This window comes from Tenrec ecaudatus (assembly GCF_050624435.1).
Source record: "Tenrec ecaudatus isolate mTenEca1 chromosome 1 unlocalized genomic scaffold, mTenEca1.hap1 SUPER_1_unloc_14, whole genome shotgun sequence".
NCBI lineage: Eukaryota > Metazoa > Chordata > Mammalia > Afrosoricida > Tenrecidae > Tenrec > Tenrec ecaudatus.
Window position 1 is genome coordinate 1,021,405 of NW_027457554.1, and position 22,808 is coordinate 1,044,212.

Genomic DNA, 22,808 nt, shown 5'->3' on the forward strand with positions numbered 1-22,808 from the left:
CAAACACCAGCTCTGTGTCCTCTAAGGGCCCGTGTACAACTGCGACAACACAACATTGGGTCCTGCTGGGTCCCCATTAGCATCTAGGAGGAAGGCTATTTATTACAGGGAATCCTACCTTTGTCCCTTGGTATTAATTGTAGACTCACTGGGTGACGGATTGTATCTGACACGCACCACGTTTGCCGCAGCAAACACCAACACTTTGTCAAACTCTGTTTGGTATTGCTCCATCCCTCCATTATTCTCCCTAATGACAAAAATAATTAACACATTCATATAAAAGCACAGGATGAGGAAAGCTTTAATTTCTGCATCTAGCTCAGGGTCCTCCCTCTTATCAATATATGACAATCTAATGAGGCTTAATTAAAAAGTAGCAGTGAAGCAATTTAGGTAACTGAGGGATTGTCACGAGTCTGGTTGTGACAGCATGTTTTGTGCACCATGGAAGATAACAGATTTGTCTTCTGTGGTATCTCATATTCATCATCCCCAAACTACCTGCTCTTAGGGGTAGAGAGAGCGAGCTTGTCTTTGAAAAAAAGTGCCTGGGTTTGGTAGCTGCTCACAGGATGGCAGGTGTAATGTATTATGAGAACTTAACAAGGCTCTGAGAAGATGGCTATTGGAAGGTCTGGGTGGAGGGCAAGGTGATGGCCCTGAAGGATTCAGGATCCAGAAGTCAAGTCAGAACTGGATGCCAGAGACTTTCTCAATCCAGCCCTCTTTGCCCCTCCCCTAAGGCCAATACATTTCTAAGGGTTATGGATTCTACTTCAGAATCTTTCTCAAACCCAGGGCCCTCTTCACCATTATTGTCTAGACCTGGTCACCTCTTGCCTTATAAATAAAAATATGGGTTTATTGTAAGTCTGGGTCTGTTAGGTTTCTCGGGTGGGAAATGTCTCGGTCCTTGGCTACACACTGGAAAGAAATTCACACCAAAGCCTGGTTGGTAATCCGAGTGGGTTTATATACATGAGAGAAGAACGTTCCGGCATTACACTAAACTGAACACGGGCACCCTCATGACACTGCACACCCAGCCCTGCTGAGTGGAAGGTAGAGAAGCAGCTGAAGGGAAGGGGCGGTGGTCTCCAGATTACAGCCTTTTAAGGGTTTCAGCTGGGAGGCGTCAATTAAGCTCTCCTGGCTTGGGCTTAGCCCGCATTGCCTTCCAACCTCCCGTAGGGGGCCCCCTAAGCATGCAGAGGAACAACCCCTTGTCTTGCTACCTAACCGGTCTACATTCCTGCATGGCTACATTGAGATGTAACTAGCCCCTTTAGACAGCCTGTGTGGTTCACCAGGAGACACGGGCCGCAGAGTTCCCTGTGACAACCTTAAACCTTAAACTACTGTTGGAGTTTATATTACCTGTGTGGGTCTGTGGGCATGGGACGTTTCCATGCCAGAGACCTGAAGTTACACAAATAGGCATCGAGAACAGAACTCATAAAGGCTCTAATAAGATGCTCAGATGCTTCTCGCTAGGATGAGAATTTAACGAAGTGTGTGAGCAGTTCAGATCTTGTAAAGGAGAACAGGTCAGTAGGGTATCCAGAGAAGAGAGCAAAGGTCAGGGGAAAGGGAGGGGGCCCACAGACATCTGTGCTCTGTGTTTGGCCACAAGACAAGAAACCGGGTCTCCTTGCCAAAGAAAGCAGAACAGCAAGTCCCTCAGAACTACGACATTTTTAAACATGACCTATACAACACTCGGCTCTGGGAGGCGCCTTGGAAAACCATAAAAGACCTAAAAGAGGGGCAAGGAGGAAGCCCAAGTCTTTGATTTTCCCTGCTGTGCTTTCAGTGTTGAAATGTCTGTGCACAGAGCCTTTGAAATTTCAGAATCAGAGAGTGGATTCACAAGCCAAGCTCCTGCTTTATTCTTCAATGCATTTTGGCCCAGCTTCTCCTTGGTGAGACATGTAACAGAAATTCTGGACTTAGGAGCCACTTGGTCCTTGGACACTAGGAGATTTCAGTGGAATCTGAAACAGGGCTCTAACCACCAGCTGGCATAGCCTAGGAAGCCCAAGTATTCAGTCTCCCAAACACCAACTTCCCGTTGCTCTTCATCTGCCTCCACCTTGTTCAGCTTTAGTGTTGTCCGTGGAAGCGTTTGGCACCCATCTGATGCTTCGGAACCCAGAAAGGAGGAAAGGTAAAACTGGGATTCAAATGAAACAGACTTAAGCAGGACCATAGCCAAGATGTGCACAGGGCTCCTCGCAGCATTTGTCACCTTCATTTCCCTCTTCGGACTCAGACGTGGCAAGGTTCAGAAACAAGCTTTACCAGAAAGAACAGCTGTGAACCCAGCCTGCTTCCAAGTGAGAAAAAGCCCTTTACACATGAGTTCCTGAGGTCAGCCCAGCCCTGTGCATCCCGACCCCTCCCAGAGTCCCTGGCTCTCTGGCGAAGCATTAAAGCAAGTGGAAGCAGAGATTTGCTCAGAATAAAAAATCATTTTTCACAATAGCACGGCACGTTCTGGATGGCAATCACGGCTGCACAATCCATATCCGTCCTCCAGCCAAAATGTTGGCGCCTCAGTGACCAAGCACATACATTGTGTGACGAGACTCAAAGCCTATTCCATTTGTGGTCAATTGTTTCCTCGCTCTCCATACTTTGCACTTAGGAGACATGCTCTCTGGAGGTGGTTGAGGCTTGTCTTGTCACCAATAATCATCTCCTACGCCTTCCTTTACAGTCACTAATTTGATGTGTTCACTCAAAGAAATGCCAATAATATGAGGTTTCAGAGGAGAGCTCCTAGAGATCCCCCAGACAACAAGGAGGCCGAGTGTCACCGTCATTATCCTGAGCTGGGAGGGGGCACTAGTGTTCCAGAAGCTGGGGATCCGTCACTGCCTGCCCACCGCACAGACAGAGCAGGTTCTGGTTATAATTGCTTCTAGACGTCCTGCCATGCTGAGTTGAAAGTCAAACCCATAAACGCTGCCCGACTGCAATAAAACTGGAGTACACAGACATTTCTGCATCATTGCTGGGTGAAAATATACTGAGTGGAGTTGGATGAGATGGCAGCAAGTGCCTAAGGAGGGGATGCTGTGGGAACACCAACAAGATGACTGTCAGTCGCCGTTTCCTCTTCTCGTCTGCTTTCCCCCCCCCTATCTTTCAGGACCAAAAGACATGACAAATAAGTAAGGAAACAAATTTGTTCATTTGTAGAGGAGTCTCCCACCCCACCCCACCCCACCTCTGGCCTCCTTTGAGCAAGTCAGTAGTACTTTTTTTTTTTTTTTTTAAACCTGGCTTCTACTATGGCAACTTCCGGAGTTGCTATGTTGCTGTGTTTAAAAGTCGCCTTTGGGATCCAGAGCACAATCCTAGTCACAAAGGCATTCTCCCAGTCCCAAACAGCAATGCGACCTCATTTCAGAAGGTTGTTCTTGTTTCTGTAGACCCAGAAAGGAGTTCAAGCTGTTGATCTTGACCGTGGTTGTCGAGTCAGCCTCTCATGGGCACCTCATGGGAAGCGGAGCAAACTATGCCAGTCTGTGCTATCACCAGGGCTGGGAAGGAAGCCAACCGTGGCGGGCCATAGGTCGATGTGTGGATGGAGATAATCAGGTCTTTCGTCCTTATTCTATTTCAGTCTGGAAACATCACTGAAGCCTGCTCAGTGTCATAGCAACACACAAGCTTTCACTGACAGTCTGGGGCACATTGGCTGCAAATCGAACCCGGGTCTTCCCGGTGAAAGACGATGAGAGATCTACCACTACAGCACCGTAGCCCTCACCTCAAACCAGGGCAGTCATTTCCCACAGATCTACCAGAGTTCAAACCAGACCACAATGCAGGATGACTGAGATTGCCACCAGAATCTGATACTGATGCAGAAAAAAACCTAACTACCATTTTATTGACTCCCACTCATACCGGCCCAATAGGACAAAGAACTGCCCCTTTGGGGTTTTGAGACTTTAAATCCTTACAGTAGTGGTTCTCAACCTGTGGGTCGCGACCCCTCTGGGGATCAAATAACCCTTTCACAGGGGTCAACCAATTCATAACAATAGCAAAATTACAGCTATGAAGTAACAATGAAAATAATTTTATGGTTGCAGGTGTACACAACATGAAATGTATTAAAGGGTGGGGGCATTATGAAGGTTGAGAATCACTGCCTTACAGAAATAGACAACCTCATATTTCTCCCACGGACGGCTAGTCAGTTCAAACCCCCGACCTTGCGATTAGCAGCTTAATGCACAGTCCACTACTCCACCTGGGCTCCTAATGCTATAATAAGAGATACTATTGTTAGATCTCTCCTGGGAGAGATATACCTCAGGCCTTGGCTTCGCGTGAGAAAGAATTCACTTCGAAGCCTGGATTGTGATCCAAGTGAGTTTTTTGAGAGAAGAAGTTTCAGGTTTACACAGGCACCTCAGGGCCCCTCACGGGGCACAGCCTACCTAGAAACTGCTGGAGAGAAAGTCACTCAGTGGGCTCCGGGTACTGCCTTTTTTCTTTTTTTAAAAATCGTTTTATTAGGGCTCATACAACTCTTATCACAATCCATATATACATCAATTGTGTAAAGCACATTTGTACATTCATTGCCCTCGTTATTCTCAAAACATTTGCTCTCCACTTAAGCCCCTGGCATCAAGTCCTCATTTTTCCCCTCCCTCCCCGCTCCCCCATCCATCAAGAAACCTTGATAATTTGTGAGTGGTGATACTGAGAGGGTTGTGGGAGGGTGGATTGGAAAGAGGGAACTGATTACAAGTATCTACATGTGAACTCCTCCCTGGGGGACGGACAACAGAAATGTGGGCGAAGGGAGACATCGGAGCGGGCAAGATCCTGCCTTTTCAATTCCTCCATAGGGAGGCGTGGTTGACGGTCATGGTCAACCCCAATGGCTGGATTGAATTCACCTGGCCCAGATGGGCCAATCCAGGTGTAATGCCCACCTAGGTGTACCATCCCTTCCTGGCCGGAAGTTTGAACCTGAGCATATGTAATGGATGACCCAGTCCCTATGCTAAACCACCTAATAGTATTTGCAAGATGCCAAGTACCGTTCTAAGTTTTTTGTGTATAATAATTCAATTATTCCACTTAACAAGCCTATGTGTGGACGCTATTCTGGCCTCATTTTACAGATGAAAAATCAGTGGCACAGGATGATAAAATCATGAGCCTAGGACCACACAGTGAGGAAGTGGGAAGGAGAGATTTGGACCCAGGCTGCAGAGCCCATGCCTTGGGTGCCTACAGCTGCCATGTAGGACACAGAAAAGCATGGAGCAGACTCGGCGTAATTCATTAGGGAGTTGGGAGGACTGTAGCATGAATGTATGTGCTATGACTTCATGAGAGTAGCTGCTACTCAGATCCAGAAGAGAATACAAGCCTTTTGCAAAAATTATTTTTGCCAAGAGAGGGTGGAAAACTGCATCTTGTACGAAATCCCCCCAACCTGCACATGGGCATAGCTATTTCAGAAGGTTCAAACAATGTGTGCTGTGCGGCAAACCAAACTGAGCTCAGGGGGAGCTGGTCTGTGGGTTATGTTAGCCAGAAAGTGAGCAGTTTGAACTCACCAGCCACCACTCCAAGGGAGAAAGTGGAGGCTTTCATCTCCCATGGACTTACAGACTTCGAAGTGGCAGGGAGCATTTCTATGCATCCTATGATTAGGATCTCGGAGAGTGAGGGTGGAGTTGGTTGAGAACTGTCTTCAGGGCATTTCCCAGAAGGGCTTCCTGCAGTGGCTCTGCCTTCAGGAATGTCTGATGACCTTGAGGGCAGCAAAGTCCTAAACACACTTTGGCAGTGGTTCTCAACCTTCCTAATACAGGTCCTCTTGTGGTGATGCCCCCCTCCCCCAACCATTAAGTTATTTTCTTGCTACTTCATTACTGTAATTTTGCTACAGTTATGAATTGGGTGAGCCCTGTGAAAGGGTCATATGACTCCTAAAGGGTTCGCAACCCACAGGTTGAGAACCACTGCACTAAGGGTTCCCCTCCCAGGCAGCCCTACCAGTGTCTGGTGTGCATAGTTCTGTGAGGTGAGAGAAATGGACTTAGTGTCTGCTTCTGGTGACAGTTGATGTGGATGGGCTTTCTCCCTATGTCAAATCCCTCTGGAGCCATTTGTCACCACAACAGAGGGAGCCATGCACAAAAAAGCAAAAGAGGATGCAGCACAGCAGGACAGCAAGCAGAACAATGATTGAATAAGCACAATTCACTTCAATCATGAATCGGGTGCCCTTGAGATGTGGGTACTGCCAGGATCAGCTAGAACTCTGCATGACCTATCAGATCTCTGCGCCGATCTCAAATCACTTCACATGATCCATTCTACCAGTCATGTCAAGGACAACTAGAGGTCTGCATGAGCGAGCCCAAATCATCTCCTCACTTACCCATTCAAGAGGCTGTGCCTGTATAAGCTATCGACTAACACATTCCATATGCTGTGGTTATGAAACCAACCATCATGCTGGAATAAGGACCAATCACGATGCAAGGGTCAGGGTCAATGGGAAAGCAAAATAGGGGCTGAGGGGAGCCAAGAGGGGTCCCTTCACTCAATCCCTAAACCTGATCTAATGTCACTAGACTGGGGTCTTCCTCTTATCTCCGTCAGGTGCGCCTTCTCCTGGCGCAGGGGGAGCAGGCGCGTCTGGGTGTGGGTGATCGCGCGCATGACCGGGCAGGACTTCTTCATGCTGCTAACGTCTTTCTCGAGCTGCTTCTTACCCTTGTCATCCTGCCACTTCTTGCAGTACTTGGTGAAAGCCTTCTTCTTCGACTAGTGCCAGTTCTTGTAGAACCGCCGCTTGCACTCGTCGTCACTGATGTGTTCCGCAAAGACCGTCTTGAAGGTCCGGAGGCCGCGAGGTGTCTCCACATAGCCCACGATGCCCACCACCACCATGGGAGGGGTCTCCACGATGGTCACGGGCTCCACCACTTCCTTCTTGATCACCTTGGAGCCTGGTCTGTCGACCTCGTGCACAATGTGGGTCATGCCGGCCTTGTAGCCCAGGAAGGCCGTCAGGTGGACCAGCTTGGAGGCGTCATCCTTGGGGAAGCTCTTCACCTTCCCGCCGTGCAAGCTGCTGCGCTTCCGAGGCAGGAAGCCCAGAGACCCATGCTGGGGCGCCAAGAACTTCCGGTGTGACATTACATCGTTGATCCCTGATGGTAGAGGTACCCCAGCTTTTTAATCCAATTGTCAGGTGATGGAAATTTGGGTTGTTTCCAATTCCTTGCAATTGTGAACTGTGCCACAATGAATATTGGAGCACAGATGTGTGACCTTGGTTTGTTTCTTGCCCAGTAAGGGGGGTGGGGGGTTGCTGGGTCATATGGAAACTCTATTTCCATCTGTTTTAGATATCGCCAGTAGACCTCTTTCTTACACACATATGAGTCTCCCTGGATTTGTTTCACGTATGATGTGTCTGGGTCATTGTGTGATCGTGGTCTCTTTTAATACTTGATCGATGTTTTCTTTACATTGTTTGTCCTGAAGGTCTCTTTTGTACCCTAAAACAAGGAGTCAAGGAGATGCATGGGACTTGATTGCTGAAGGGGGGCAGGAGTGAAGAAATGGACCCAAAGGGTGTCCATACCACTTCTGGGCTCTGCTCTGGAGCTGTTGCCAGCTGTCCATAAACTGTTGGCACCTGTGGCCGAGGCTGCGGGCTGACCCCAGGCTTCTCTGGCAGAGGAGGGCTGCCTTCTGCTCCGTGATATGGGGGATGTCCGGAGGCTGAGGAAGGGGATCAGTTTGTGCTCAAGAGGCCCCTGGTATGGGAGTGTACTGGCTCAGCTCTTCCTCTGCAGGGTCCCACAGAAGAGGTCCCCTGGCCTGGCCCCGATGCTAGACACAGTGGCATACCTGCCCCTGAACTTGGAGGAGGCCCATCTCCTGCTCCAAGGCCTCGTGTCTGTGCAGCAGCCTCTCCATGCTCTCCCGATCCTTCCCAAGGTCCAGGACTCTAGCAAGGGCACCCTGTGGAAGACGGGCACATTACAGGCTTGACCTCTGCCCTTCTGCCCAGGGTTCTCATCAATCCTTTCTTCCTGGCTGGTCTTGGCCTTGGCCTCGGGCAGGTGACAGAGTCTGATTAGTGTCTGCACAGTGACACTGCTGATGTTGGGGACAAGGCTGCTGGATGGAAAACAAGTACCTAGCAGGGGTCCCAGGCCTTCCTGTCAATTCCCTTCCTGCCTCCCTTCCATGGGGTCTCTGTCTCATAGGCCAGGTGTTTCTGAAACCGCATCAGCTTCTCTTTGTGGTCCCCAAGAGGGACAGGCTATTCCAGCTTCTGGCCCCACCCCTGGATCCAGTCGCCGTCCTGTGTGATGGTGGGGACATGAGTGCCCTGATGTTCATACTGCCTTGGCCCCAAGCGGTGACCCAGTCTACCCCTCGGTCTCTGCCAAGGAGTGAAATGCTGACCAAGCTCAGGGACAGCAGAATAATTTTTCTTTCACCCAAGATAACAGGGCCCAGACCCATCAGTCTTCAGATCTAGGAAGTGGCTGGGCAGGGGCCATGGGTGGGTTCTCATGTGGAGGGTGCCCTTCACCCACCACTGGGGCCCTGTCTACTCTGCCCATCAGGATGACAGGTGTCCACACGGATCTGAGAATCAAGGGCCCTGGGCTCCAGTCCTAGCTTTGCCCCTGGAAAAGCCATTAAACTCTCCACATCCCGTTCCACCGCAGGCCGCCCCTTGGCCCCTAGTGGGGCTGAAGGTCACTTGTAAAGGTAAAATGGGGTTCAGGTGGGGTGCCCTCTGACCTGGCTAGCAGCACTGAGAAAGCCGGCAGTAATCAGAGAGGTGTGAAGCTTGTGTAGCTGACCTTCTCCCAGGGCTTCAACTCAAGCTGGCCGCTCTCGTATCATGCCCAGCTGGCCCTGAACCCAGGGGCCTGGCAGCAACCTGACCTGCTCTCTCAGCGCAGCCTCCTGCGTTGAGGGAGGTGGGAGATGGACCCAGCCCTGAGTACTGAGTGTACCACTGCTGGGGCTGGCTCACAGCCCATAGCCCTCACTATAAGTCCCGGGGGCCTCCCCTCAGCTCTGCAGTTGAGGGTTGGCCAGACTCCTGGGAAGAAGGAAGCAGGGGCCATGTGAAATGGGCAGATCCAAATGCCCCCTGTGGTCCCCAGAGTGTGGCCTAACCCATCCCCATGCGCTTCTGGGTGTTTGGGCACCTCGGCTTGGTCACCAGCCCTCGATTGGAGCCTATGGCTCCTTGGTAATCCCTCACCAACCAGCACAGGTTCGGTGTGCATACACACCTCACCCGTGTGCCGCCAACAGTCTGGATACCCCGGCCTTATCAGGGTCACGCCCATGACCGTCCCGGCCATCACCTCCCTGTCCTGTGTGCTTAGCACCTCTGGAAGGAGCCATGCTTCTGGATCAGCCGCTCCACCTCTTCCACAGAGCCCTCCAGGGCACTGGCTTCCTGGGAGAACTGGGGCAGCCATGGAGGTGACACAGAGGTGGGGGGGGGATAGGGGGCACAGATGGTGGTTCAAATGGAACCCTAGATAGCAACATCTGCCAGAACCTTGGTTTACAGCCTGGGCTCTCTGGGGGTGCATCAAGGGGCCTGCGGCTGGGGGTGGGGAGGTGGGTGCTGAGCAGGAGGGGAAGGAACCTGAGGAAGAATAGCACTCCAACCAGGGGGCCGTTAGGAACATCCCAACTTCTGACGAGGTGGGGAGGAGTCACATCAATTTCCAACTAAACCGCGTAGGGCTTGGCTGGCCGGGGCCAGGAGTGGGGAGGAGATGGCCCTGAGTGACCTGAGGCTCAGGTGTCCCCTTGGCCACTTGGGAAGACACACTATCTAGCTCCGTATCAGAATAGCAGCCAGTGATCCAGGAAGCAAGGGGGATTGGGGTGGTACTACAGGAGGACTGGAGGTCCTGGGGTCAGTGTGTCTGTGTGTGGTAAGGGGAGCTGTCTCCTGGGCCTGCAGGATCTTGTCCAGATGCCACACTGTCTGAGGAAGAGCTGGTTGTGGTGCATGGCCTGCCGTCTCCCTTGCTTCCGTTCCCAGGCCTGAAAGACCTGCTCCCAAGCATCCTGCAGGGCGCATAGCCTTTCCTGGACCTGGGCCTGGGCATGGACACAACCGAAGGTGGTGCTGAGGGAAGCTCCAGAGTAGGTGCCTGACTGTCCCACCCAAGGGGAGGGTATTGTTTGTGTTTCCACAGGGAAAGAGGGACCAGATATAAAGCCAGTGCCAGATGAATGCAGTGTGCCCGCACGGAGTGGGAAGACAGTGGAGGGGCCTGAGGGCTGGGCTCCCATACCAGCTATGTGGACAACTGCCCCTGCTCCCAGAAGAATTTACTTCAGAGGACAGCACTGAAGCTGCATCTAGGAGAGAGGGGCATGTTTGATCAGAGCAAATGGGAGCAAAGAAGGGGGACGAAAAGAGAGTGGAGCACATCCTGGCCCATCAGGCCTGGAGGACGATATCCCGGCTCTGAAGAGCCAATGGACAGAGAGGACAATGTGGCTTATCCCACCATGAGACACACCATCCAGTGATGACACAGGGCCCTAAGGGGGACAACACTGGAAACTCAGGGTTAGAACTGGCCCAGACTGATCCTATGGAACTGAGGCAAATCACTAAAAGTGTGTGGCAGAGCAACCGTGGGAGCAGAGCAGGGAGCCCCTGAGGTAGTACAAAGGACAGACTCTGGGGCCAAAGCATGGTACCCCATTGGACCTGACTGAAAGACATGCCTAGAGATTAAAAATGAGATCTTCATCTATGTATAGGTTTTTCTTTCTTTAAATTTTTTTTCTTTTATTTTATTCTTAAAAAAGCATTTTATTAGGGAATCATACAACTCTTATCACAATCCATACTTACATCAGTTGTATAAAGCACATCTGTACATTCTTTGCCCTCATCATTTTCAAAGCATTTGCCTTCCAAAATTAATTTATTCTTCTATGGGTAATTGGTTTCCTTTTTGTTGTCATTGCTGTGTTCTCACTCATTGCCTATCTTGCAGTGACTTGATCTTTGGTGCATATTATTATCTCTACAGACCTATCTAGATACGATAGACTGCAAGAATAGTTTGGAGGAGAAAACAAGGGGACCAATAGTTCCGGGGGAATAGGGGAGTGGGAGAGAAGGGGACAAAGGGGTAGTGCTGAACAACCCAGGGACAGGGGAGCAATAAGTTATCCAAAATCAGTAGCAAGGAGGGTGTGAGTGGTCTGGTAGGGATTCAGCAAGGGCAAGTTAACCGAGAGAAATTACTGAAACCCAAATGAAGGCTGAGCATGATAGTGGGACAAGAGGAAAGTAAAAGGAAATAGAGGAGAGAACTAGGTGACAAAGGGTATTTATAGAGGTCCAAACACTGGAATATACATATGTAAATATATTTATATGAGTGTAGGGAAACAGATCTATGTGCATATATTTATAGGTTTAGTACTAAGGCAGCAGATGGACATTGGGCCTCCACTCAAGTACTTACTCAATGCAAGAGCACGTTGTTCTATTAAATTGGCATTCCAGGATTCACACCTTCCCGACACGATTGCTGAAGAAAAATGTGTGCATAAGCAAATGTGGTGAAGGAAGTTGACGGTGCCCGGCTATCAAAAGATATAGCGTCTGGGGTGTTAAAGGCTTGAAGATAAATAAGTGGCCATCTAGCTGAGAAGTATCAAAGCCCACATGGAAGAAGAACACCAGCCTGGCTGACCACGAGGTGTAGAAGGGACCAGTTATCAGACATCAAAGAACTAAAAATCGTACCAGTGGGTGCCCACCTTCCTGATACGATCAGTGAAGACAAACGTGTGCATAAGCAAATGTGGTGAAGAAAGTTGATGGTGCCTGGCTGTCAAAAGATATAGCATCTGGGATCTTTAAGGCTCAAAGATAAACAAGTGGCCACCTAGTTCAGAAGCAACAAAGCCCACATGGAAGAAACACACCAGCATGTGTGACCACGAGCTGTCGAAGGGATCATGAGGTATCAAGAATCAAAGAACAAAAAATCATATCATTGAAAATGTGGGTGAGTGCAGAGTGGAGACTCAAAGCCCATTGGTAGCCAAACGGACACCCTTTACTGAAGGGTTGTGGGGAGGAGATGAGCCAGTCAGGGTGCAGGGTAGCTACGATGAAACATGTAACTTTCCCCTAGTTCTAAAATGCTTCCTCCCCCCACTCTCATGATCCCAATTCTACCTTACAAATCTGGCTAGATAAGCGGGTGTACATAGGTACAGATAGGAACTGGAAACACAGGGAACGCAGGACAGATGACTCCTTCAGGACCAGTGGTGAGAGTGGCGATGCCTGGAGGGTGGAGAGAATGTGGGGTGGAAAGGGGAAATTGATTACAAGAATCTACAAATAGCCTCCTCCCTGGGGGAGGGACAGCAGAGAAGAAGGAAGGGGGAGACTTTGGACAGTGCAACATATGATAAAATAATATTAATTTATGAATGATGAAGGTTTCGTGAGGTTGGGGGAGTGGGGAGGGAGGGGGAAATTGAACAGCAGATATTAAGGGCTCAAGTAGAAGGCAAATGTTTTGAGAATGATGATGGCAACAAATGTACATATGTTCTTTTAAAAAAAAAAACCTTTTATTATTTAAGCTTAATTTATTCCCAAGCCATGAGTTTTTGCTTCTTCAGTTTCTTCTGGGAAATCTTTTTCTTCAGTGCAACCTCCTCTTCTGGCTTGGGAACGATTTGTTCCTTCTCAGTCAGGATCATTTCAATGTGGCAGGGGGAGCTCCTGTGTGGATTAATCTAGCCAAGAGCTCTGTAAGTCCGGTGGTGCATCTTGGGGGCTTTGTTCACCTGGATGTCCCCGATGACCTGAGAATCCACATCTAAACCCTTAAGTTCAGCATGACTTTCTGCATTTTTAAGCATGTGAACCAAACATTCAGCACTCTTTTTGGGCTACCAACTCTGGGTCCCACCCCACTGTTTGGCCTGGGCACATCTACCAACACCATCATTGTCCCATCGGAAAGGCACACACTGCTTCTGCAGAGTGACGTCTTTCAAGTATTTGGTGGCTTTCCAGATGTGCATGCCTTTGATGGCCTGGGCAGTTTCACGGGTGTTTTTGAAGTGGACCCGGAGATTCGACCTTCTGTATTTGCAGGATTTTGTAGGGTTTTCTAGGTCAAATGAGTAGCGAACCATTTTAGCAGGTCACCTCAGGCCGCTACAGTTAGAGGAAGAGCCTGTACATATGTTCTTGACACAATGCATGTATGTATGAATTGTGATAAGAATTGCAAGAGCCCCCAATAAAATGATTAAAAAAAATAGAAAAGAAAGGTGCTTGTCCCTGTGGGGCCAGTGTGCGGTGGTCCAGTGGGCTGGGGCAGGGCCAGAAAGGGGAGCCGACCTCCACGGCGGACGGCCCTGTAGCCTGGAGCACCTGCTGTCCCCGCTGGGTGGCGCACTGGTGCAGCTCCTTCTGGGCCTCCAGCTTGGCCCGCAGCTCTTGGTGGACACTGAGGCTTTGGGCTCCACTGCCGGGGTCTTGGGGCTCCTCCACCACCTGCAAATCTCACTGCACACTGGCTGCCCAGGAGGCATAGTCTTGCACCTGGAGCCTGGGAGAGCACGGGAGAGCACGGGGTGAGGGGACCTGGTACCGAGGCAGCGTCACAGCTGGCCTGAGTCCACCACCACTCATGTCCTAACCTCCATGTCTCTGCCGCTTAATCCCACAGCCTTACCAAGTGTCTACTCGGCCTCAGCTCTGCCGCCACCCCTCCTTCCCACCCAGTTCTCCAGGGCCAATGAAGTCCCTCATGGGCCGCTTGATAGCTTTGCCCACCCATCCACAACTTTGCCAGACCCCCACTGAGAGGTAGCCTTTGGTGGCCTTGTGTGAGAGCCGAGGGACTAGGGACTCTTGTCCCTTCACTGCCTCACTGTGCAGATGGAGGTTTTTGGTGTTTTTTTTTTAATTTAAATTTATTTATTTTATTGGGGGCTCTTACAGCTCTTGTTACAATCCATACACCAATTGTATCTGACATAGTCATACGTATATTGCCATCATTCTTTTCTAGACATTTATTTTCTGTTGAGCCCTTGGGATCAGTTCTTCTTTTTTTCCTCCTCCCCCAATCATGGTTCCTTGATAGATTATAGATTGTTATTATTTTCATATTTCACATCGACCATTGTCTCTTTTATCCTCAGGTTTCAGTTGCTCCTCTCCCGTTCCTTCCATCCTCTACCTCCCTTCCTCCTACCCTTTTGGTATCTCTATTCCCATTCCTGTTCCTGGGTTCCATGTGTCATGAGTTTTATCTCTTGTTAATACCTATGCACTCTAGTCCAGAGTGGGAAGCGGCACTGGGGTGATGATAGTGGGGGGTGAGGAGGCCTCAAGGTGTCAGAGGCAGATTGTGTGATTCATTGGTGTGATCCATGTCTCCTCAGGAGGGCCTCCACCCAGTGGGACACAGCATCTGGGAGGCTTGTGGCTTTCTCCTGAGACAGCATGTTGGCCAAGGGCCCGGGCATTGAGTGTGGGACTCTGGTCCTGGGGTGGCAGCACTTGCAGAAGCCACCCCCTCCCCCAGGCACCCACCTGGATACGGACGAGCACGTGAGACAGTTGGCTGTGAACTTTAAGGGTGGCCTCAGCATCTCAGAGCAGGTGGGGTCTGGCCTGAATCAGCTCCCACAGCTCCAACCAGGCAGCCCTGCCCCCAGGCGGGGGTCAGCAGTTATCCCAACATGCTCATTCCTCCCCCTCAGCTTCTGTCTGGTCAACCCTTCAGCTTCCTGGCTGGGTTTAGAACTTGTCTTAAGCTCCCAGAGGGCCACCGTCCTGAGATCTTGCTCGGCGCTTTAGGCCTTTCTGCAAACTCTCCTCCCAGGAGCCCATTATCACTAGCAGTTTACCCCTTGCTCTAACGATGCTCCAGGAGGCCTGCTTGGGAAGTGTTGGGCTGTTGCCTGGTTCAGGCCCACTAACTGCTCCTCAGGAGAAAGAAGAGGTTCCCTGCTCCTGGAAAGATTTACTGACTTGCAAACCCTCTGGAGGATCCCCATGAGTCAGCAGGTGGGGTCATTCTAAAGCCCGGCACACGGCAGGTAGCCACGTTGTGTGCCACCCAGGCATGCTGTGTGTTTGGAGGAGACTGCACACCCTTCAAAGGTAGAAGCTGCACCCCTCCATGGTTCTTGCATGCAGCAAATGCCGGGCCCCTGAGACTCCGGGCCAGCCTCTGGGCTAGGATCATGGGCAAATCGGGATCTCGCCTAAGCTCCATCTGGGCTGGAAACGCAGTAGCTTGTACTGTGACCTAGGTCAGCCTGGGGCTGTGCAGGGCATCCTCAGCCCAGCTCAACTCTTCCCAGAACGCCCCTGTAGGTGCAGGGAGCCCGTGGCTTGGGAAAGTGACCCTGCTAAGTGGGCTTTGTGACCAGGCTCCCTGATCCACCGACCCAGCTTTGCCTCCTCCACAGGCCGCAGACAGCAGGAGTTGCCCTGGGTTCCCTGAACTCAGGCCCTCTCCAGAGACAGTGGTTTGGCAGAGCCGCAGCACAGCAAGGGTCTCCCTGGAAGCTTCTTCATCCCATGCCCAGCAGCTCCTCCCAAACTCACCCCTGCTGCAGGCTGCTGGTACTCACTGTAGGTCCTGTCACCACTGCTGGGCCCTGGGGGCAGTGCTGGGCCACCACTCCAGCAGGCTCTCCGCTAGTGGGGCAGGCTGCCCCCAGGTGGCCACCCATCTTCACTTGGTGCCGAAACATTGCAAACTTGGTTAAGAGGAGCTGAGAAGAGAGGAGAGGGGTCACAGGGGGCCCTGGCTGGTGGGCTGTGAGACACCTCAGTGAGTGACTGGGCAGGGCAGGACTGAACAGCCACAGAACTTGCCCCTCTACGCAGAGAGGGGAATAGGAAGCCACAGCTGTCCTCAGTCCAGACTGATGTTCCCCATCAGCCCCTTGTGCATGCATTCCCCTCCACTACCAGTCTTCATTCGGTTCCAGGGCACCTTCCTTGCCCCTAGCCCCTTCCTCACTAGGGTGTGCTCATAGTCCTCTCTCCTCTGGCCACCTGCTGCTGGCTGCTCAGCCAGCTCTGCAAGTCCTCGGCTTCCCTCAGGAAGCCCTGCAGTGCCAGCATCCTCTTCAGATCCTGGCCCCTGTGGTGACAGCCTGAGTCCCCCAAGAGTTAGTGTGCATGTGTCCACTTTCTGGAGGTCAAGGGACCCAATCAAAGGGGCTGCCTGAAGAACAAGGTTCTTCATGGTCTTTGCCCAGGCTGCTCCTCTGGATTCAAGAAGCAAACCCACGGCATGGGGATTTGGTGCTGGCGAGGGTGTGGCTCTGGGGAAGGGCATTTGACTGGAGCCAGCGTGCTGAGCCCCTGCCCTGCAGGCTCTCCTCAAATTTTGTGGGAAGAGGAAACAGTGAAGGACTCATCTTTTCCTGACACATGTCTACAGGCCTCTCTCACGGTTCTCTTCAAGGCAGGGGTAGCATCTAGGGGAATAAGCAACCCCAGCCAGTTTTCTGGTACCCACGGATGCAGTGACCCTCACTGTTGGGCTGCCAACTCCCGCAGTGTCTGCAGCTGCTTCCAGAGCCTCCCCTGCATGACACTCAGCTGCTCTGAGACCTCAGTTACAAGGATCTACATATAACTTCCTCCCTGGGGGATGGACAACAGAAAAGTGGGTGAAGGGAGACAAAATATGTAAGATCTGACAAATTATCAAGGGTTCATGAGTGAGGGGGGAATAGAGAGGGCGGAGAAAAATGAGGACATGATGCCAGGGCTTTAAATGGAGAGCAAATGTTTTGAGAATGATGAGGGCAATGAATGTACGGATGTGCTTTACACAACTGATATATGTATGGATTGTGAAAAGAGTTGTATGTGCCCCTAATAAAATGATTTTTAAAAATTAAATCATTTGAATTTCTTAGGACAATGCCATTTGTATTTCAAAGCAACATTCACGAAAGCTATTTTTTTCACCTTCACTATCTTCTATTTAGTTTTAGATAGAGCAAAAACAATTCTTATGCCTTTGTATGAGATGTAATGCAAGTAGACATAAATTTATGCATAATTAAAAATTTGAATGAACAAAATATTTTGTTAAAGAATTTGACCTTTTGTGAAAATCATAGAAAGCATATAGCATTTTATTGAAGGGTTGGGAATGTTTTCGTCTATTTTATTCTAGTATTTGGTCTGAGGTTCTTACGGCATATTCTGATTGTTGTCATGTAAGAGAATGTACATTCCATATAACAGAAAACTTTCCTTATAATATTTTCCTATCCATTGCTTCCTGCTGAATCTCTCATTTGTTCTTAAATCATTATTTTTTCCTATAAAACCCAGGCTGCTTAATTTTATTCTTATTAATCATTTATATAAGTTAGGAAAATATTTATTATATATACATTTTTATTAAAAATCGTTTATTGGAGACCCTTACAATTTTTGTTGCAATCCATATTGATTGCATCAGGCATTTTGTACATATGTTGCCTTCATTCATTTATAGACATTTCTTTCTTTTTTTTTTTAAATCATTTATTGTGGCTCATACAACTCATCACAATCCATACATACACCAGTTGTGCAAAGCACATTTATACATTCGTTGCCTTCATCATTCTCAAAACTTGCTTTCCGCTTGGGTTCCTGGAATCAGCTCATTTCCACTTTCCCCTCTCCCCCTCTCACCCTGCTCCTCTTCCTTCATGAACCCTTAATAATTTATAAATTATTATTTTCTCTTATCTTACACTGCGCGGCGTCTCCCTTCACCCAATTTTCTGTTGCCCATATCCCAGGTGGGAAGTTATATGTAGATCCTTGTGATCGGTTTCCCATTTCTACACCCACTTCCCTCCCAGTATCGCCACTCTCACCGCTGGTCCTGGGGGTTTCATCTGTCCTGGATTCCCTGTGTTTCCAGTTTCCATCTGTAGCGCTGTGTATCATCTGGTCTAACCAGGTTTGCAAGGTAGAATTGGGATCATGAGAGGTGGGGGGAGGAAGTGTTTAATAACTAGAGGAAGGTTGTGGGTTTCATTATTGCTACACTGAACCCTGAGTGACTCATCTCCTTCCCACTACCCCTCCGCAAGGGATGTCCAGTTGTCTACAGGTGGGCATAGGTCCCCCGTCATGCACTCCCCTCATTCACGATGATATAATCCCCCCTCCCGCCTTTGTTGCTTGAAAACTGGTCCCCTCAGCACTTCATGATCACACATGTTGGTGTGATGCTTCCATGTGGGCTTTGTTGCTTCTGGGCCTGCTTGTTTACTTTCAAGCCTTTAAGACCCGGGACGCTATATCGCTTGATAGCCGGCACCATCAGCCTTCTTCACCACACTTACTTATGCACACATTCATCTTCAGCGTTTATGTGGGGAAGGTGATCACACAATAATGGTTTTTGTTCTTTGGTGTCTGCTATCTGATCCCTTCAACACCTCGTGTTCACTTAGGCTTATGTGCTTCTTCTCTGTGGGCTTTGTTGCTTCCGAGCTAGATTTCAGCCTGTTTACCTTCAAGCCTTTAAGACCCCCAGAGTTTCATTATATTGTGCAGAGAGTGGCTATGTGCCAAACCCACTCAACTGCACCCAACAACAAAAACAACAGGACTTGTGCTTCTAACAATATGCTGAAGAAGACCTTAAGAGAATCTCGCCTTTCTTTTAGAGCAGCGGCTCTCGACCTGTGGGTCGTGTCTACTTAGGGGGCCAAACAGCCCTTTCATGAGGTGGCCTGAATTATAGCAGTAGCAAAATTACAGCTAGGATGTAGCAACAAAAATAATTTTATGGTTGGTTGGTCATGACTACATGAGGAACTGGATGAAAGGGTCGTGAGTAAGAATGTTGAAAACCACTGTCCAAGAGGAAGACTCAATTCTTGATACAGTTGAAGGGCAACAAAATAGAGTCAGCCCCAATATAGATGGGATAGCACAGTGGCTGCAACAATAAACACAAGCCAAAGAAACACTCCAAGGATGGCTCAAGACACGACAGTGCTTCATCATATTGACATAGAGTTGCTATGAGTCAAAACCCACAAGAAAAAAAACAGGACTTGTTTTTCTAACAATGTACCTAAGTAGACCTGAAGAGAACCTCCTATTAGTTTAGCGCAGCGGTCCTCAAACTGAGGGTTGTGACCGCTTTTGGGGGACGAATGACCCTTTCACGGCAGTGGGCCGTTCATTAAAGTGGAAAAATTAGAGGTATGATGTAGCAATGAAAATAATTTCATGATTTGGCAGTCACCACTACATGAGGAATGGTATGAAAGGGTCGTGGCCTTAAGGAAGGTTGAGAACCACTTCCCTAGAGGAAGACAGAATTCTTGGTAGAGTAGAAGGGTAGCAAAGGAGAGGCAGCCCCTACAAGATTGATTAGCCCAGTGGCTGCAACAATGAGCACAAGCAAATGAACAACTCTGAGCATGGCATTGGACTGGGCAGCATTTCATTATATTGTGCATAGAGTTCTTGTGACCAGAAACCCACTCAACAGCACTCAACAAAAATAACTACAGGACTTGTGCTTCTAACAATATGGTTAAGTCGGACTTAAGAGAAAGTCCTTTAACTTTAGAGCAGCAGTTCTCAACCTGTGGGTCGCGCCCCTTGGGAGGGTAGAATGACCCTTTCACAGGGGTGGCCCGATTCATAACTGTAGTACAATTACAGTGACAAAGTACCAATGAAAATAATTTTATGGTTGTGGGTACCAACTAAATGAGAATCGATATGAAAGGGTAGTGGCATTAGGAAGGTTAAGAACCACTTCTCTAGAGCAAAACACAAATTTGGTACAGATCGGAAGGAAGAGAGCGGCAGTGTCCAAAAAGTTGGATTTGCACAGTGGCTCCAACACTGAGGCCAAGCACACAAGCACGATGAGGGTGGCACAGGACAGGGCAGCGTTTCATTATATTGTGCATAGAGTTGCTAAGAGTCAAAACCCACTCGACGGAACTTAACGACAATAACTACAGGACGTGTACTTCTAACAATATGCTGAACTAGATCTTAAGAGAAACTCCTCTAAATTTAGAGCAGTGGTTCTTAACTTGTGGGTTGCGACCCCTATGGGGTTTCAGATGAGCCTCTCACAGGTGTTGCCAATTAATAACAGTAGAGAAATCACAGTAATGGAGTAACAATGAAAAAAATTACTGTTGGAGGATCAGCACAACATTAAGAATTGTATAAAGGAGCCATGCCATTAACAAGGTTCAGAAACACTGCCCAAGAGGAATACACAAAACGTGGTACTGCAGAAGGGCAGGAAGTGAGAGGCAGACCCTACAAGATGGAATAGCTCAGTGGCTGCAACAATGAGTGCCATCAACAAACCACTGTGAGGACGGCACAGGACGGGGCAGCGTTTCATTATATTGTGCGTAGAGTTGCTGAGAGTCAAAACCCACTCGACAGCAACTAACAGCAACACAAAAAGGACTTGACTTCTAAAAATATGCTGACATAGATCTTAAGAGAAACTCCTCTTAGTTTAGAGCAGGGTTCTCAACCTATGAATCACGAACCCTTTTGGGGAGTGAGTGGGTTGAATGACCCTTTCACAAGGGTTGCCTGATTCATAAGATTAGCAAAATTACAGTAATGAAATATCAGCCAAAATTTTGTATGACTGGGCGTCCACCACTCTATTGGGAACTGCATGAAAGGGTCGTGGAATTAGGAAGATTGAGAACCACTGTCCTAGAGGAAGACACAAATGTTGGTAGAGTAGAAGGGCAGCAAAGGAGAGGCAGCCCCTCTAAGTTGGAATGCCTCAGTGGCTGAAACAACCAGCACAAGCAAAGAACCATTGTGAGGAATGCACAGGATGGGGGAGCATTTCGTTACATTTTGCATAGAGTTGCTCTGAGCCAAAACCCACTTGAAGGCACCTAAATACAATAACAACAGGACTTTTGCTTCTAACAATGTGCTGAAATATATCTTAAGAGACATTCTTCATAGTTTGGAGCAGAGATTCTCAACCTGTGGGTCACGACTCCATTAGGGTGATGAACTACCCTTGCTCAGGGGTGGCCCAATTCATAGCAGTAGCTTCATTATAGTTATGAAGTAGCAATGAAGATAAATTTATGACTGGGATTGTACCCACTACATGAGGAGTGGTATAAAAGGCCTGTGGCATTATAGGAAGGTTGAGAGCCACTGTCCTCGAGCAAGACAGAAATCTTGGCATAGCAGAAAGGCAGTAAATGAGAGGCAGACCCCCAATGATAGATTAGCCCAGTGTCTGCAACAATGAGTGCAGACAAGAAACCACTGTGAGGATGGCACAGGACGGGGCAGCGTTTCATTATCTTGTGCGTAGAGTTGCTGAGAGTCGAAACCCACTGGGCAACACCTAACAACAATCACTGTAGGACGCATGCTTTTCACAATATGGTGCTGTAGATCCTAAGAGAAACTCCTCTTAGTATAGAGCAGTGGTTCTCAACCTGTGGGTCGCTAGCCCTTTGGGGGGGCCAATGACCCTTTCAGTGTGGAGGCCTGATTGATAACTGTAGCAAAATTAAAGTTACGAAGTAGCAATGAAAATAATTTTATGATTGGGGGTTCATCACTACCTGAGGAAATGAATGAAAGGGCAGTAGAGGGGCAGCAAAAGAGAGGGAGCCCCTCAAAAGTTGGATTAGCCCATGGCTGCAACAATGACAACAAGCAAAATAACCACTGTGAGGGTGGCACGAGACGGGGTCACGTTTCATTATATTGTGTATAGAGTTGCTATGAGCCAGCACACACTCAAAGGCACCAAACAAAAACAACAGGACTGTGCTTCTATGAATATGCTGAAGTAGAACTTAAGAGAAACTCCCCTTAGTTTAGACCAGTGGTTCTCAAACTGTGTCACAGTGCCTTTAGAAGACTAATGAACCTTTCACATGGGTGGCCTGATCCATAACAGAAGCGAAATTACAGTTATGATGTAGCAATGAAAATATTTTATGGTTGGGGTGTCACCACTACATGAGGACTGGTATGAAATAGTAGTGGCATTCAGAACGTTGAGAACCACTATTCTTGAGGAAGACACAAATCTTGGTACGGAAGGGCAGGAAAAGAGAGGTAGTCCCTAACAAGATGGATTACCACAGTGGCCGCAACAATGAGCGCAAACAGAAGAACCACTGTGAGGATCCACAGGGCAGGACAACGTTTCATTACATTGTGCATAGAGTTGGTATGAGCCAAAACCCACTCGAAGGCAGGCAAAAACAAGAACAGGATTTGTGCTTCTAACAATATGCTGAAACATACCTTAAAAAGAAACTCCTCTTAGTGTAGATTAGCAGTTCTCAAACTGTGGGTCGAGATGCCTTTTGGGGGGTGGGGGGGAGAATGACTATATCACATGGTGGCCTGATTCATAACAGCAGCATAATTTTAGTTATAAAGTAACAAGGAAAGTAATTTTATGATTGCGGCGGGCACCAATACATGAGGAATGGTGTGAGAGAGTCGTGCATTAGGAAGTTTGAGAACCACTGCCCTAGAGGAAGACACAAATCTGGGTACAGTAGAAGGTCAGCAAATGAGAGGCAGTCCCCCAAAAAATGTATTAGCACAGAGACTGCAACAATGAGCGAATACAAAAGAAAAGTGTGAGGGTGTTAGAGGATGGAACAGTGTTTCATGATACTGTGCATAGAGTTGTTATGAGCCAACTATGAGC

General features: G+C 48.8%; 1 pseudogene; it reads right to left on the minus strand.

Moving 5' to 3' along the window:
- Positions 1-7,035, minus strand: part of LOC142435768 (bifunctional peptidase and (3S)-lysyl hydroxylase JMJD7-like) — a 64,612-nt pseudogene extending 57,577 nt beyond the window's left edge.
- Positions 7,036-22,808: the final 15,773 nt, after the last annotated feature.